Below are 17,880 nucleotides of genomic sequence, written 5' to 3'. Positions count from 1 at the left end.
CTTGCTGCCTCCCGCCCCACCCACCTCATCTGCCTTCACATCCTGCCACTCAACCTTTAATACGGCTCAGTTGCACCCCCTCTCTCCAATGCCATGGCCACTGACAGACAGGCACATGTGAGGCAGAGAGTGGACGCCAAAGCTTGACTGAACAAGGGAAGATTGTAGAAAAAGGAAGAGACAAGGAAAAGAAGAGGAAAGAAAAGAAAAAGTAGGACTGGCTCATTAGTTTTTACTTTGTCTAACTTCCTGGACAAAGTCCTGTTTGTTTTGTCCCCACTTCACTGTGAGTATACACAAATGTAACCATCTTTCTAGGAGGCCCCTGGAGGTTTTGCTGGGAAGCTAGAGGGAGTGTTGGGCAAGCTGGCTGGCAGGGAGGGACGCTATGGAGACAGTGTCTGGGCCCGAAGAGCCGGGCTCGGCTCTGCTTCCCTGGGGGCCATGGTGTACTTCCCTCTGGGTCCCACTTTTTCAATAACCATTCTGAGACTTTGCTATTAGGAAAACTCAACTTCCACAAGCTGCTCTACTCCTTTCAATAGTCACTGCATTTGCTCATTTATATTTGGTGAAAAGTTGGGTGTTGATGTTCCTATGTATTCTGTAGAGGAGGAGAGTGAGGCCAAGGGGGAGTTTAGTGATTGCTTGGCAGTGGAGCTGAGAAGTGCAAATCTGTGCTGCAGAAATAAGCAAGGTGCACCAGAGGCAGCAGCAAGGTGCTTGGCTGGGTCCTCGGAGGAGGAGGTGTGGTGGAGGAGCCAGTAATCTGAGCCAGGGAACAGGACAGATTGCATTTTACTGGCTGCCAGGCTTGTGCGGGGCCTCTGTGTACCTTAGCTCATCCTGTTCTCCACCTCCCCTTGAGATGCTGTGATTCTTTTTTCACTGAAGCTCAGGGAGGTTGCAGGGCAACTTAGGGCGGACTTGGGATTTGAGCAAGCTCTGTTAGAAGCCTAGGTCTGTGCTACCTCTTAGGAAGTGCTCTGAGCAAGGACACAGACCACCTTGGCTGAGGGACTGCTGATTTAAATGTTCTCTTGTGCAGGAAGGCCCAGCCTCTGCCATGATGGGAGGGGTGGGGGTGGGTCACTAGATGCAACTTGAGACACCACATCTCCTACTTCTGTGTGGGGAGAAGCCGCAGGAAGCTAGGCAGTCACCTTTTTCTGAGAGTTCTTTATGCCCCATGCGTTCATCCAGCCATTTGCTGAGTACCTACTCAATGCCTGACACTGGGGTCTCACATAAACAAATGGTCTTTTCATAAGGGGACACTGGATACTTGGGAAAGGACGAACCAAATGAAAACAAAGGTGGAAAGGAAGGAAACGCTCCATGTCAGGGGCAACAGACTACAACCTACGGGCTAAATCCAGCAGGTTCCCTGTTCATAAATAAGACTTCACTGGAACATAGCTACACCTGTGTTGTCTGTGGCTGCTTTTGCTCTATGACTGCAGAGTTGAGGAGTTAAGACAAGAGGCCACCTGGGTGCAAAGCTTGAAATATTTACTACCTGGCTTTTTACAGAAAAAGTTGTCAAACCCATAATTTTTCCTAAGGAAGCCTTGATGGCAGCTACATGATTTATTTTTCAAGATAGTCATCTTGAAACCTGATGAACCTGACCAATACTCAGTTACTGTGCTTTTTATAGTGTATCTTTTGTGCAATTAACAACCATGTACTAAGCTCCAGTCTAAGCCAGCACTTTGCTAGGCAGGCCCTTAGAGGGCAAAGGTGAATGAGGCTTGGGCTTTGTTCCTGAGGAGCTCACAGCCTAAGGGGGAGGAGGGCCTATAAACACATGCCTGCGGAATGATGTGGAGAGCGTTTATGTATTACATATTGTGGGGTGCCTACGAGGAGCAGCTGGCCATGTTCTGGGGGTCCGGGGAAGGTGGTTGCAATGGGAGATGATTTGTCTGTGACTTGAAGATGCTTAGGGGCACCCTTCAGCTGGAGGAGGTAAGGTAGCTGAATCTCATTCTTATCAAGAGTCCAGCTCCAAGAAAGCCCTGGAAAAACCAGACCAGGTCTGTGATCTTGGCAGGCTCCAGCACCTGCCCGTTAGGAAAGTACAGCAGGAGGTTGGCAATGATGGCTGTGGTGGCCAAGGCCCAGAGCAGGATGCCCGTGTACCTGGAGCCTGTCTCAGAGCACATGGTGAGGCCTTCCTGGAAGAGAGAGCGAACAGCCAATACCAGGAAGCCACCTCCTCCAGCCACGAGCGATCGGGAGACAGCGCGTCAGCCTTGGAGCCCCAAACAAGGTGCCCACCTCTGCCGCTGGTGCGTGATGGGGAACTGGGGAGCCACCTCACCTCTCCGAGCCTCAGTTTCCCAGTAAAGCAGAGAAAATACTGACCTCATAGACAATGTATAAACTAAAGGAAATAAATGTGAAAGCACCTGGCTCATGGTAGGTGTCCAACAGACTTTCTTTAAAGGTTTGGGGGAACTGAGGTCACATTTAGGAAGCTGCTGTGACCTGTTCTGGTTCTTTTATCCATGTTTGGGGGGATTCCCTGGTGATTATGAACTGGGTCCTGGGGCCAAACCCTGGCTCTGTCACTGAACAGCTGCACAAACGTAGGCAAGTTATTTTACATCTCTCACCTCGATTTCCCCATCTGCAAAATGGGGCTGACGACAGCACTTGCTCTGTGAGATTGCTGAAAGGATGAAAATAAGAGTACATTCAAAATACTCTCAGATGAGGCTCTCAATGTGTGACAGCCAGAGAATAAACAATTACGAGGATCTGAATTACCTTGGCCTCTCATTTATGGGGAAAATTTTTCTTGCTTTCTTGGCCAGCCGCGTTTCCTGAGGCTGGAGGTTTGAGAAGCCAGGATGGAGGACGTGTTAGGAGCGAGAGGTTTTGCCCCTTGTTTTTCTTCTCTGCACTTGCTACTCCAGGGCATAAACGAGATGGGCAGGAACTCAGTATCCCTTTGGCTGAGCCAGGTTGGCTGGAGAAGCACACGACACTGGTGCTTGGCGCTGAGGCCACTCCTCCGACCCTGGGAACTGGGAACGGGCCTCTGCACCCCAGGGAGGGTTCCTGTTCCAATTACAGGCACTCTCCTAACATCTCCGTGTCCATTCTGGGCGCAGATTCATGCTGAGATTGTTAACTGGCTCATGACTAGCTGCTCATTCATTCCCTCATCCCCAGGCCTGATGCCGAGACTGGCCCTTCCCACAGGGACAACCTGGAGCAATTTGCAGAACCAGGGCCCTCTCTTTGGGGATAAAACTGAGAACCGTCCCATCTTAGCTTTCTACTCCCATGAAGAGCCAAAGTTATTAATGAACAATGGCTTAAGCAGGATGATAATGCCTGGGGTCTTATTTCTACCTGATACCCAAATTCAGGGCTGCAGAAAGCTGATGCCTGAATGGGGTGCTGCCTCTGGCTCCTTTGTTGGGATGAAGGAGACTGAAACTGCTGACCTCACTCTCCATTATGGTCACTAACAGGAGTGATAATGAAAATTTCACCCTCAAGGGGAAACAGCACTTTACCATCAGCAACAACGACTTGTACAACACTGCTCCTCGCTCTCAGTGCGTTCTGGACAGGATCTCATTTAATCCTCAGAACATCCCCATGAAGTAAAGGCCCCAGAGCTCCATGAGGAAACGGGTTTACAGAAGTTAAACAAGATCCCAGGCTCTCCCAGCTTGTGAGTGACAGATCCGATACTCAACTGTTAGGTCTGCTTGTTTCCACCTGCAGCTATTCCCAGTTAGGTTACAGAGCAGGGACTGGGAGCATGGGGAGTTCAGGCTGCTGAGCCTTCTTCCATCCCATACAAGGGTACAAAGCCAACAGCCCATGTGCTCCATAACACCTGGAGGCCAGAGCTCTTGCTGCAATGTACCTAGTTGTGCTCACTCTCCAGGAAATTTGCATATCTTCTTAAGAGAGAAGGGAGGATGGGTGGAGACAGGGCCACATTTGGAAGGGAGGACCACGTAGCATTCAAGGCAGGCACTGAATTAGACTGTGAGAAATGGATCATCCTCTTGGGACATGGCAGAGAATGCTGGAGCTGCTTAGGACTCTTGGAAATCCAGTCCCTTCATTTCCGAGGAAGCGTAGCCCCAGGGAACTGAAATCAGTTATTCAAGGCTGTACAGCTAGGCTGTTTGGAAATAACAGCAAAAAGTCTCAGTCATGTTCACAGGCATTATGCATTCAATTCTTCAATAGTAGAGTGACAGGGATATCAATATTATACCTATTGTATTTCTATGCTGCTGGACATTCCGAGGCTCAGAGAGGCTAAGAAACTTGCCTGAGGTCAGACAGCTTGTAATGGGGCAGCTTGTCTTCTTAGTCTATCTAGTTCCCACAGCTCTTGACCTCAATATGCTCAGCAGGCACATAGAAATCAGAAATCCTTCAGTCCTGTGAGCACAGATGTCATATCAAATAATTTGCTCCCCATATATTCATATTCATACTTGCCAGACAATTACACCCTAAATTTGGGTTTGGCCAGCAAGGTTGCTGCACTGAGGCTTTTAGACCCAGGCTGTGGGGTTGCTTTTAACACCAGTCCCACCTGCCCTCAAGCACAAACACACAGACATATCCCTCAACACAGTACCTGGTCAGTGAGGGCACACCAGGTCGCCTCCCCTGGACAAGGCACCCTGAGCCCAGCCAGGCCAGTGGCAGAGAAGGGGCCCTTAGGCCGAGTTGCAGGTCAGAGAATCTTCTAGCTCAGCCGCTGGACCCTTCCACCTTTCGGGAGGCACAAGGTGAACACTCAACAGATGTTGGACAGCAGTAAGTCCCGTCCCCCCCCTTCGCTGTACTGTGTAGGCTTCTAACCACAGCTGTCTACTCTTCCTGAAGCTCCTCAGTGGCAAAGCCCCTCGTCTCTGTGGCCGCTGAAGCCCAGGCCTTTCCAGGCCTCTGTGAGGCTGCTCAGTACAGGGCCCTGCTGGACTCTGAGGCATGGGGCCCCCCCGCTTCCTGTCTGGCCCCACCTCTCTCCTGCTCCCCCGAGGCCGGGCAGAGTGGCTGAGAGCCCCCGTAAGAGCCATCACTGCCTCCCCTGCCAGGTGGTGCCCTGGGAAGGGGCCGGGCACCTTGCTGCAAAGGCACTTGGGCTTACTGTGCCGCTCCTCTCAGGATCACTCCTGATAACCTCTGAAGTTTCCCTGGCGGATGTGTTTCCACCGAGCAGAGAGCAAGGAGGGTGTGGGGGGATGTGGCTGCTCTGTACATTCCTGATATGAATGTATGTGGGAAAGGCCCAGGCTGCTGGTGAGGGGTTGGAGCATCACTGGCCACTTCGTCCTCTCTCAGCTGCCCGGCTCAGGTCCCTGGGACTCCTGACTAGTCACGCCTCACGTAATGGGCAATAGGGCCTCCTGGCTGTGCTTAGGTTTTGTAGCTGGACTTACCTCTCAGCCAGCCAAGGAAGGGACATAGAGTGTCAAGAGGGCCCTCTCTCCCATCTCACCATCCCTTCCAGCCCCCGATGCAGTGAGGTCAATGTGACAAGAGAAGGATGCAGTGCACCCCCCTGGGGCATGGGGCCAGGCATTGGGTCACCAGTCACTGGCCGGGATGGGCCCCGGGTGGCTCTGCTCTGCATCTCCCTCAGCTTTCCCAGAATTCCCTCTTTGTCTGTGGTCTCACTGCCACCCCTTCCTGCCCATGGAACACATTTTCCTTCAGTGATCTGCCGAGTGTTATTTTTCCTACACAGTGACAAAGAGTGTGTTGCTGAACCTCTGAGAAAGTAGAACCAAATGATTCTATAATCAGACAGCTGGCTCCCAGGGCCTAACTGTATCATAATTTGTAACCTATGCTGTGCTTAGACTGTCTTCTCAGCAACCCCAAGCAGCTGTCAGGATGATGTTGTTTATTCCTTATTATCCAGAAGGGGAAACAAGATTCTCCCATTGATGCCATATAGGTTCAGTTCTAGGTAGTAGCATTTGAGTAGAGAGAATAGACTTAATGTGGAACCGGACTGGCTGATTTCTTATCTCAGCTCTGTTACTTCATTGCTGAGTGATCAGGGTCAGTTACAAGCCTCTCTGGGACTCAGTTTTCTCATCTGTAAAATGGGGATGATAATAATAATATCTACCTCACAAGGATTCTATGGATTAAATGAGTTTATATATATATAAAGTACTTAAAACCATGTCAGGCACAGAATAAACAATGTGCAAACACTATGCAATTCATATTAAACACACAAAGTAAGCCCCCAGAGAAGTTATGGTTTATGACTATGAAGGATCTACTATTCAGTGAGCACCCTGTAACAGGGCACTGGGAAGGTATAACTGAAACGAAAGTGATACGTTCCTCGTTCCTCGCTTGAGCTTTGTAACTTGCTCCATCAATCAGAAGGGTTTTAGCCTGTGCTGAAACTGCTGTGTGATCACTAAATCCTGTTCCCTTTTCCTTCTGGACACAGACCTAGACTACCTTTCTCAGACTCCTTTGCAGGTAGGTGTGGCCACATGATTCCACTCTGGCCAGTGGCATACAGGCTGGTGTGATGTGTGTGGCCCATGGGACTTTCTCATGTGTGACTTTCCATCCTTGCATCCTTGTCTGCTGGGTGGCTGCAGAGATCCTAGGGTATTCTTGAACCACAAGATGTTTTCAGCTCTATCCTGTACCTCCACTTTCCAAACCAGAGAACTCTAGTTGCTGAGTCTCTCCCGGTTGGAGGGCTGCACTCCATGGGATTCATGGGGTCCTACTCTGCAGACATGCGGAGTTCAGTTTCCTGCCTCCTGATTATATTAGGTACCACATTTGCATTTGCTTTCTATCTTCCCAAAATACATTGACATTTTCTACTCTGTGATCTCATCTCCTATTCTTTTGTCCTTTTCAATTACTTTACTGCATTTTTTGGTGGTGGCAGAGACAAACACAGGCACAATTCTTCATGATTAAACACCAGTCCTGTATGGGCATCTTCAGAATTGACCCTGGAGATACAAAATTTAAAATAACTTCAGAAATAGTGATTTTGCTTTTCTTTGTTATTGTTTGGGATTTTAAAGCATAAGCCACACATCTGTAATTCATTTGCCTTTAATAAACTAGATAACTAGCTAAACAGGAAATTAAGAATACATACAGTTCCTTTTCTTTTTTCCTTGTTGAAAAGGCTAATGGGATCTTTCTCTCCAGTTGTGTCCCATGAACAGCAGAGGAAAAATTTTCCTCTATCCTTCAAGGTTCTTAGAGTTGATCTGAGAATCAAACTGACATGAGACAGATTAACAGGAGAAAAAAAAAACCAGAACTTCATTACTTATGTTTGAAGGCCTGATAATGAAACTGAGACCCAAAGAAATGACCTAGGCAGGTAGATTTTATCCATTTTAGTCAGAGACAATAAATCTGTGAAGAATTAGGACAAAAGAAACTATGTTTGGGAGCTTCAATTAGTAAGGAATTCTAAACAGCATTCGGGCTGGGGTAGTGAATTAGTAAAACCATAACAGTATTTGTTTCTGAAGCCTTCTTGGCTCAGAATTCCCTGTCTCTGGTGATAAGAATGTCGCTCTAGTCGCTCTACGTTTTGGTACAAAGAGGGTATTCTTCATCTGGGAGATTTATTTCCTGGGCTCAGGAAGGGCAACAAAGGGGGTCAGAGTAATTCTCCTGCGCCAGTCACTTTAATTCAAAGTAATCCGTATGCCAAAGTGGCACATTTTGGTGGCCTACCCTTGGCCCCTTTGGCAGCCAGCTTGTTTACTGTCCTCACCACTTGGACCTATACCTAGCTGGGTCCAAGAGGCTGGCATGCTTCCTTGGCAGGATGTAGTAGAGGAAATGGAAGATCAAGTGGAAAGTTGAACTAGGTGAATGTCAGACTCTCTTATACCTCTGAGTCTAACATCTGACATCCATTTGTAATTTCATGGCTTTTCCGATTCAAGCATGAAAGTCTTATCATTTCAACATTTGTACTGAAGTTACTGAAAAGCTTTCATGTGTGTTTTAAAATTTTATTTTAGCTCCCTTTCCAAAGATCCATCAAGAGAAATTTGAATTGAGCTTTACCTTTTTTGGGCTTTATTGTTCACAAATATCAGAAGGCACCACAGAATCAGAGAAGCCACATCCTATTGCTTGCTGCCCTATGTCCCACGAGAGGACAGATCAGACCAGGTTTCTATGTGAACTTGAGGAACTCCTTTGTAACCAAGTATGACCATTAGGGGGAGTCTAAACCTTGTGAGAGCATAAAACTCGTGAGGAAAGGAGAAACTGTATGAAAAGAGTAGCAGAGCACAGATTCTCTTCTTCAGGGTTTAATTTTGCTAATTAAAAAAAATGTTATGCCCAGGAAACGATACGCCTATTTCCTGAGAGTTCATGGAATTAGCCCTACGGGGGTTCCTATGAAACATAGTTAAACTGACTCCTCTAAGTAATGACTATATTTATGCTGATTTTAATAACATAGTTAGAATGAGTAGATCACTTACTAGTAATAACTCAGTTATTATCAGTAATATCAATCATGTTTCTATGAAAGCAGAGAGATATGTGCAACAGGCTATGTCTGGGGACACCAGGAGAACAGGGTGTGCTTTGCAGAAGAGACAGGAGGTGATTCTGAGGAGTCAAGCCAACCTGGGCTCAGCTGCCCTCTCTGGGCTCCCTGGGTTTGAGGGGGCTGGGGGCTGCGCCCCAGTGCTCATCAAAGGCTCTGCATGGGCTGCAGGTCTGCTGATTTTTACTTAGCTTTGTCTTGAGTGATGAGGAGAGTGTTTCTGAGTTTAGCTCGTTACCCTTAAATGAATGGACAGAACGGGCATGGAGAAGCTGGGGAAGCCGACAGCTTTGAGGACTGGCCCAGCATAGAGAACCCACTGAGTTATGTTGCATCACATGCCACCTATTGCTCTTGTTCCAGAAAAAGAGAGAGCAGGGACCCATTTCCTTTCAATAAAACAATGCAGTTGAAAAAATGACTGTTCAAGCCATTCCTCACCTTACTTTCCCCTAAGACCTTATTTCACTTGCTGTTCTGTTTCTACCTCCCAGTGCAGGCTCGTTTCCATATGTTTCAACATGCATATTTAGGAATCCAAGTAAATGATAAACTACTGATCAGTGGGCATTAATTCTATTCTTCCTTGAATTCCTCCAGGCATCAAGCATAGAACTCAGAACCTAGCAAGGGGCATTGTAAATACTATGTGATCTATTTAGTGAATGGCAATTCTCTGCCCACAATGAACTAGGTCTTTCTTTCTCATTTCTCCCCATCCTCACCCATTCTCTGTGACTTCCTTCCTCCTCCCATGGCTCTACCCTTCCTTCGCCCCAGGCCAAAAGAGGGAAAAGAGGAAGCTCATGATTTAGCCCACTTCCAAGTGTTTTCAGAAAGAACCCTCTTTAAGACTTTAAAAAACCAGGTTAAAATCTCCCAGAATCCTTTACAAGGGTCCTGAGGCTCAACAAAATTATCCCCTTAATTTTGAGTGATAGAACCAACCTAGCAGGTTGGTTATGAGAGCTCTTTGCCTCAGTTTCCCCATATGTATAATGGGGTGAAGAGCACCTGCCTCAAAACTTCTCCACAGTAATATGGTGAGATAATGTTGTAGCATGCACTGCAGTCCTCAGATGAAAGGTACCATATAAATGACAAATGCTATTAAAATCCCTTGACTTATGCAAGGTCATGGAAGCTTCATTGCTTGCGATGTTCAAAGCAAGATAGGTGAAAGGACAGGGGGCTGCACCTAAGGGCTTCTTGGCACTGGGACCTGGCAGCTGCTCATGAGAATTCAGATCTGTATGTGAAGCAAGGTCCTAAAAGTAATTCAGCACTGGTCCCAGAGGATGTTTTAAAATGCTTTAAAAATCAAAAAAATAAATTTATAAAATAATGGACCTTGGTCACTAAATCCAATAGTATAGAACTCTGGTAATAAGGCCACATTCTTGCCTCACCCGTTCCTAACTCCTGTCCCTTTTTCCTAGGGCAGCCACTTGTAATCTTTTTACTGTTTCTTTTGGGGTTACTTCTCATATCTCTAAATAAAATGTTCCTTCTCCTGTTTTTTGATTGATTAATCTTAGAAATCAGTTATGGAATTCCTGCCTTCAATCAATTATAATTTTATCACCCTCCATCCCCATTCCCTGAACCTTTCGATTTTGCCATACTGCCATTCCATTTCTTTGATCCTTTGAAACTTAGCCATAAATTCACGACTCTACTTCTGGTGCAGTCAGAGACACTTTGTCCACCTGGCAAATGGGACATCTGCATCCTGGACTCTTCCTTTCCACTCTCTTTCCTGCCTCCCACTTCCAGGCTTCTATCATTTGAACTTCTACATTGTCAAGATTGATAACACGTTCTGCTCTGAAACTATAACTGTATTCTGTGCTTTGGTTATGGGCTTAGTTTAAGAGTGGAAGATCATTTTAACTGTCGAGTGCAGAGTCTGATTTTGTACTTTGATTATATATATTTTCTCCTTGGCCTTTTCCTATAGTCTCTGATTCTTTTCTTTTTCTGATGCTGTTTGCTTTCATTACATCTTCAGTCGTTTTTAAATACTTGATCCGAATAGGTATTCTATTAAACACACTCCATCGGTGTCCCCTCCTGGGCCCTCCATCCTCTGACTCAATGCTCTCCGGATGCTGCCCAGTCATCCCCCGGGATGGCTCACTGCTTTGGTGAGCCCATCTCTCTCTGGTTCTTGGTTTACACTTGTTTGCTGGAGCATAGCTTCAATAGCTCCCCGCAAAAGACATATTAAAAATACTTAAATGCCTAGAAATGTTTTTATTTTATCAACGTAAGTGATACTTTGGGTAGAGAATTCAAGGTTGAATACGTGTTTCCTAAAACTTTGAGGGCATTATTGCACTGTCTTCTAGTTCCAACATAACTAGTATCCTTATGTAAAAAGGAAATTTGGACACACACAGAGACACACCAGAGATGCGCGCACAGAAGAAAGACTGTGTGAGGACCCGGTGAGAAGGCAGCCATCCGCCAGCTGAGCCCAGCCTCGGGAGAAACCGATCCTGCCAACATCTCAATCTTGGGTTTCTGGCCTCCAGAACTGTAAGAGAATAAAATTTTTTTTTTTTTTTAGATAATTATTTTTTATTGAAGGGTAGTTGACACACAGTATTACATTACATTAGTTTCAGGTGTACAACACAGTGATTCAACATTTATATACATGATAATTCTAAGTACCAGCTATCACCATACCAAGTTGTTACAATATTTTGACTATATTCCTTATGCTATACATTACATCCCGGTTGCTTATTTATTTTACAATTGGAAGTGTGTACTTTTTCTTGGTTGTTGTTGTTAGGGCATCTCTCATATTTATTGATCAAATGGTTGTTAACAACAATAAAATTCTGTATAGGGGAGTCAATGCTCAATGCACAATCATTAATCCACCCCAAGCCTAATTTTCGTCAGTCTCCAATCTTCTGAAGCATAACGAACAAGTTCTTACATGGAGAACAAATTCTTACATAGTGAATAAGTTACATGGTGAACAGTACAAGGGCAGTCATCACAGAAACTTTTGGTTTTGCTCATGCATTATGAACTATAAACAGTCAGTTCAAATATGAATACACATTTGATTTTTATACTTGATTTATATGTGGATACCACATTTCTCTCTTTATTATTTTTAATAAGATGCTGAAGTGGTAGGTAGATACAAGATAAAGGTAGAAAACATAGTTTAGTGTTGTAAGAGAGCAAATGTAGATGATCAGGTGTGTGCCTGTAGACTATGTGTTAATCCAAGCTAGACAAGGGCAATAAAACATCCACATATGCAGAAGATTTCTCTCAGAACAGGGGGGGTGAGGTTCTAAGCCTCACCTCTGTTGATCCCCAATTTCTCACCTGATGACCCCCCTGCGACTGTGCCTGTCTTAGGTTGTTCCTCCCTTGAGGAATCTTACCCGTCTCTGACTAACCAGTCATCTTCCAGGGCCATACAGGGAAATGTAAAGTTGGTAAGTGAGAGAGAAGCCTTATTGTTTGAAATGGTTAGCTTTTTATTTCTTTGCATATTTATGCCCTGTGGCTTCTATGCCCAGCATTTGTCTTGAGGTATCTTTACCACTTGGAGGAGTTATGATACTCGGTAAATTTGATATGAGGCACGAATTCTATTTAAGAATTCGTTGTAATTAGGAAGAAAGAAGAAAAGCTATAGAAGTAGCAGGCGGGAGAAAACATGGGAAGATTGATTATTTCTTTGACATATCTTCTTGTAGAGTAACTTCAGCATGTATAGATTTTAAGCTACTACTTAAATTGCGCACACACATTAACGTAATAGGAGTATAGTTACATAACCAAAGCATACCTGTAATTACCAGCCATCTCCAGTGAAACCAAGAAAACCAGTTAGGCACCCTAGGCATTTGTGAAAACTTATCAATGATATGATGGTTATTATCTAACTGAATTTGAGTAGTTTGAGAAAAATCAGACAAATTAAAACAACCCATTCCTGGGCACTGTTCACATCCCATATGTTCTTTTAACAGTAAATAGTCTGTAGTTGTAAGATTTTGGAGCGCTACAATTTGCACTTCTCCTAATTCTTGGTTGAGTTCCAACAGTATTGATCCAGTCAAATTTGTTGTTTTACTGTATGCACAGGCCAGCTTAGATATCTCCTTCATTCCCATGGCAAGTCCAGGAGCTGGTGGGATGAGTGCATCTACAGCTGTAGCAGTGCGTGGATCTTTGTTGGGGTTTTTTGATGATCATCTTCTGGCATGAGTCTTCCCGAGAGTGCTGATGTTGGAAGTTCTCTTTCATATCGTTTCTTAGTTCATTTTCGGGGTAGCCAAATTAGGCTTTGATCCTCTGTATAAACACAAACAGACCCTTTGCCTACACTTTTATATGCCCTTTATACCCTTGTGTAGAACTCGTTGGAGGTTACCACACAGGAACTGCCCTTTTTTTTTTTTTTTTTTTTTTTGCTATCACTAATCTACACTTACATGATGAATATTATGTTTACTAGGCTCTCCCCTATACCAGGTCTCCCCTATAAACCCCTTTACAGTCACTGTCCATCAGCATAGCAAAATGTTGTAGAATCACTACTTGCCTTCTCTGTGTTGTACAGCCCTCCCTTTTCTCCTACCCCCCCATGCATGTTAATCTTAATACCCCCCTACTTCTCCCCCCCTTATCCCTCCCTACCCACCCATCCTCCCCAGTCCCTTTCCCTTTGGTACCTGTTAGTCCATTCTTGAGTTCTGTGATTCTGCTGCTGTTTTGTTCCTTCAGTTTTTCCTTTGTTCTTATATTCCACAGATGAGTGAAATCATTTGGTATTTCTCTTTCTCTGCTTGGCTTGTTTCACTGAGCAAAATACCCTCCAGCTCCATCCATGTTGCTGCAAATGGTTGGATTTGCCCTTTTCTTATGGCTGAGTAGTATTCCATTGTGTATATGTACCCCATCTTCTTTATCCATTCATCTATCGATGGACATTTAGGTTGCTTCCAATTCTTGGCTATTGTAAATAGTGCTGCGATAAACATAGGGGTGCACTGATCTTTCTCATACTTGATTGCTGCATTCTTAGGGTAAATTCCTAGGAGTGCAATTCCTGGGTCAAATGGTAAGTCTGTTTTGAGCATTTTGATGTACCTCCATACTGCTTTCCACAATGGTTGAACAAGTTTACATTCCCACCAGCAGTGTAGGAGGATTCCCCTTTCTCCACAGCCTCGCCAACATTTGTTGTTGTTTGTCTTTTGGATGGCAGCCATCCTTACTGGTGTGAGGTGATACCTCATTGTAGTTTTAATTTGCATTTCTCTGATAATTAGCGATGTGGAGCATCTTTTCATGTGTCTGTTGGCCATCTGTATTTCTTTTTTGGAGAACCGTCTGTTCAGTTCCTTTGCCCATTTTTTAATTGGGTTATTTGTTTTTTGTTTGTTGAGGCGTGTGAGCTCTTTATATATTCTGGACGTCAAGCCTTTATCGGATGTGTCATTTTCAAAGATATTCTCCCATACTGTAGGGTTTCTTTTTGTTCTATTGATGGTGTCTTTTGCTGTACAGAAGCTTTTCAGCTTAATATAGTCCCACTTGCTCATTTTTGCTGTTGTTTTCCTTGCCCGGGGAGATATGTTCAAGAAGAGGTCACTCATGTTTATGTCTAAGAGGTTTGTGCCTATGTTTTCTTCCAAGAGTTTAATGGTTTCATGACTTACATTCAGGTCTTTGATCCATTTTGAGTTTACTTTTGTATATGGGGTTAGACGATGGTCCAGTTTCATTCTCCTACATGTAGCTGTCCAGTTTTGCCAGCACCATCTGTTGAAGAGACTGTCATTTCGCCATTGTATGTCCATGGCTCCTTTATCAAATATTAATTGACCATATATGTCTGAGTTAATGTCTGGATTCTCTAGTCTGTTCCATTGGTCTGTGGCTCTGTTCTTGTGCCAGTACCAAATTGTCTTGATTACTATGGCTTTATAATAGAGCTTGAAGTTGGGGAGTGAGATCCCCCCTACTTTATTCTTCTTTCTCAGGATTGCTTTGGCTATTCGGGGTCTTTGGTGGTTCCATATGAATTTTTGAATTATTTGATCCAGTTCATTGAAGAATGTTGCTGGTAGTTTCATAGGGATTGCATCAAATCTGTATATTGCTTTGGGCAGGATGGCCATTTTGACGATATTAATTCTTCCTAGCCATGAGCATGGGATGCGTTTCCATCTGTTAGTGTCCCCTTTAATTTCTTTTAAGAGTGACTTGTAGTTTTCAGAATATAAGTCTTTCACTTCTTTGGTTAGGTTTATTCCTAGGTATTTTATTTTTTTTGATGCAATTGTGAATGGAGTTGTTTTCCTGATTTCTCTTTCTGTTGGTTCATTGTTGGTATATAGGAAAGCCACAGATTTCTGTGTGTTGATTTTGTATCCTGCAACTTTGCTGTATTCTGATATCAGTTCTAGTAGTTCTGGGGTGGAGTCTTTAGGGTTTTTTATGTACAGTATCATGTCATCTGCAAATAGTGACAGTTTGACTTCTTCTTTGCCAATCTGGATTCCTTGTATTTTTTTGTTTTGTCTGATTGCCGTGGCTAGGACCTCTAGTACAATGTTAAATAACAGTGGGGAGAGTGGGCATCCCTGTCTAGTTCCCGATCTCAGCGGAAATGCTTTCAGCTTCTCGCTATTCAATATAATGTTGGCTGTGGGTTTTTCATAGATGGCCTTTATTATGTTGAGGTACTTGCCCTCTATTCCCATTTTGCTGAGAGTTTTTATCATGAATGGATGTTGAACTTTGTCAAATGCTTTTTCAGCATCTATGGAGATGATCATGTGGTTTTTGTCTTTCTTTTTGTTGATGTGGTGGATGATATTGATGGACTTTCGAATGTTGTGCCATCCTTGCATCCCTGGGATGAATCCCACTTGGTCATGGTGTACGATGGTTTTGATGTATTTTTGAATTCGGTTTGCTAAAATTTTGTTGAGTATTTTTGCGTCTACGTTCATCAGGGATATTGGTCTATAGTTTTCTTTTTTGGTGGTGTCTTTGCCTGGTTTTGGTATTAGGGTGATGTTAGCTTCATAGAATGAGTTTGGGAGTATCCCCTCCTCTTCTATTTCTTGGAAAACTTTAAGGAGAATGGGTATTATGTCTTCCCTGTATGTCTGATAAAATTCCGAGGTAAATCCATCTGGCCCGGGGGTTTTGTTCTTTGGTAGTTTTTTGATTACCGCTTCAATTTCGTTGCTGGTAATTGGTCTGTTTAGATTTTCTGTTTCTTTTTGGGTCAGTCTTGGAAGGTTGTATTTTTCTAGGAAGTTGTCCATTTCTCCTAGGTTTCCCAGCTTGTTAGCATATAGGTTTTCATAGTAGTCTCTAATAATTCTTTGTATTTCTGCGGGATCTGTTCTGATTTTTCCTTTCTCATTTCTGATACTGTTGATTTGTGTTGACTCTCTTTTCCTCTTAATAAGTCTGGCTAGAGGCTTATCTATTTTGTTTATTTTCTCGAAGAACCAGCTCTTGGTTTCATTGATTTTTGCTATTGTTTTATTCTTCTCAATTTTATTTATTTCTTCTCTGATCTTTATTATGTCCCTCCTTCTGCTGACCTTAGGCCTCATTTGTTCTTCTTTTTCCAATTTTGATCGTTGTGACATTAGACCGTTCATTTGGGATTGCTCTTCCTTTTTTAAATATGCTTGGAGTGCTATATACTTTCCTCTTAAGACTGCTTTCGCTGCGTCCCACAGAAGTTGGGGCTTAGTGTTGTTGTTGTCATTTGTTTCCATATATTGCTGGATCTCCATTTTGATTTGGTCATTGATCCATTGATTATTTAGGAGCGTGTTGTTTAGCCTCCATGTGTTTGTGAGCCTTTTTGCTTTCTTTGAACAGTTTATTTCTAGTTTAATGCCTTTGTGGTCTGAAAAGTTGGTTGGTAGGATTTCAATCTTTTGGAATTTACTGAGGCTCTTTTTGTGTCCTAGTATGTGGTCTATTCTGGAGAATGTTCCATGTGCACTTGAGAAGAACGTGTATCCTGTTGCTTTTGGATGTAGAGTTCTGTAGATGTCTATTAGGTCCATCTGTTCTAGTGTGTTGTTCAGTGCCTCTGTGTCCTTACTTATTTTCTGTCTGGTGGATCTATCCTTTGGAGTGAGTGGTGTGTTGAAGTCTCCTAGAATGAATGCATTGCATTCTATTTCCTCCTTTAGTTCTGTTAATATTTGTTTCAGGTATGTTGGTGCTCCTGTATTGGGTGCATATATATTTATAATGGTTATATCCTCTTGATGGACTGAGCCCTTTATCATTATGTAATGTCCTTCTTTGTCTTTTGTTACTTTCTTTATTTTGAAGTCTGTTTTGTCTGATACCAGAATTGCAACACCTGCTTTCTTCTCTCTGTTGTTTGCTTGAAATATCTTTTTCCATCCCTTGACTTTAAGTCTGTGCGCGTCTTTGGGTTTGAGGTGAGTCTCTTGTAAGCAGCATATGGATGGATCTTGCTTTTTTATCCATTCTATTACTCTGTGTCTTTTGATTGGTGCATTCAGTCCATTTACATTTAGGGTGATTATTGAAAGGTATGAATTTATTGCCATTGCAGGCTTTAAGTTTGTGGTTACCAAAGGTTTAGGGTTAGCTTCTTTACTGTCTTACTGTCTAACTTAACTCGCTTGTTGAGCTATTATAAACACAATCTGATGATTCTTTATTTCTCTCCCTTCTTATTCCTCCTCCTCCCTTCTTCATATGTTGGGTGTTTTGTTGTGTGCTCTTTTTAGGAGTGCTCCCATCTAGAGCAGTCCCTGTAGGATGCCCTGTAGAGGTGGTTTGTGGGAGGCAAATTCCCTCAACTTTTGCTTGTCTGGGAATTGTTTAATCCCTCCTTCATATTTAAATGATATTCGTGCTGGATACAGTAGTCTTGGTTCGAGGCCCTTCTGTTTCATTGCATTAAGTATATCATGCCATTCTCTTCTGGCCTGTAGGGTTTCTGTTGAGAAGTCTGATGATAGCCTGATGGGTTTTCCTTTGTAGGTAACCTTTTTTTTCTCTCTGGCTGCTTGTAATACTTTGTCCTTGTCTTTGATCTTTGCCATTTTAATTATTATGTGTCTTGGTGTTGCCCTCCTTGGATCCCTTGTCATGGGAGTTCTGTGTACCTCTGTGGTCTGAGAGGCCATTTCTTCCCCTAGTTTGGGGAAATTTTCAGCAATTATTTCTTCAAAGACATTTTCTATCCCCTTTTCTCTCTCTACTTCTTCTGGAATGCCTATGATTCTTATATTATTCCTTTTAGATTG

At 43.6% G+C, this 17,880-nt stretch overlaps 1 long non-coding RNA gene across 1 annotated transcript in view; it reads right to left on the bottom strand.

The window, feature by feature from the left end:
* Window positions 1-10,790: 10,790 nt before the first annotated feature.
* LOC130684857 (uncharacterized) overlaps window positions 10,791-17,880 on the bottom strand; it is a 134,167-nt gene continuing 127,077 nt past the window's right edge. Inside the window, exon 3 of the long non-coding RNA XR_008999176.1 lies at window positions 10,791-11,108. This is a non-coding gene — a long non-coding RNA (uncharacterized LOC130684857). The remainder of the gene's footprint in view (window positions 11,109-17,880) is intronic.

This window comes from Manis pentadactyla, chromosome 9 (assembly GCF_030020395.1).
Source record: "Manis pentadactyla isolate mManPen7 chromosome 9, mManPen7.hap1, whole genome shotgun sequence".
In the NCBI taxonomy this organism is placed as follows: domain Eukaryota; kingdom Metazoa; phylum Chordata; class Mammalia; order Pholidota; family Manidae; genus Manis; species Manis pentadactyla.
The sequence above is the reverse complement of the archived record's forward strand: the minus strand, read 5'-3'. Positions and strand labels throughout refer to the sequence as shown.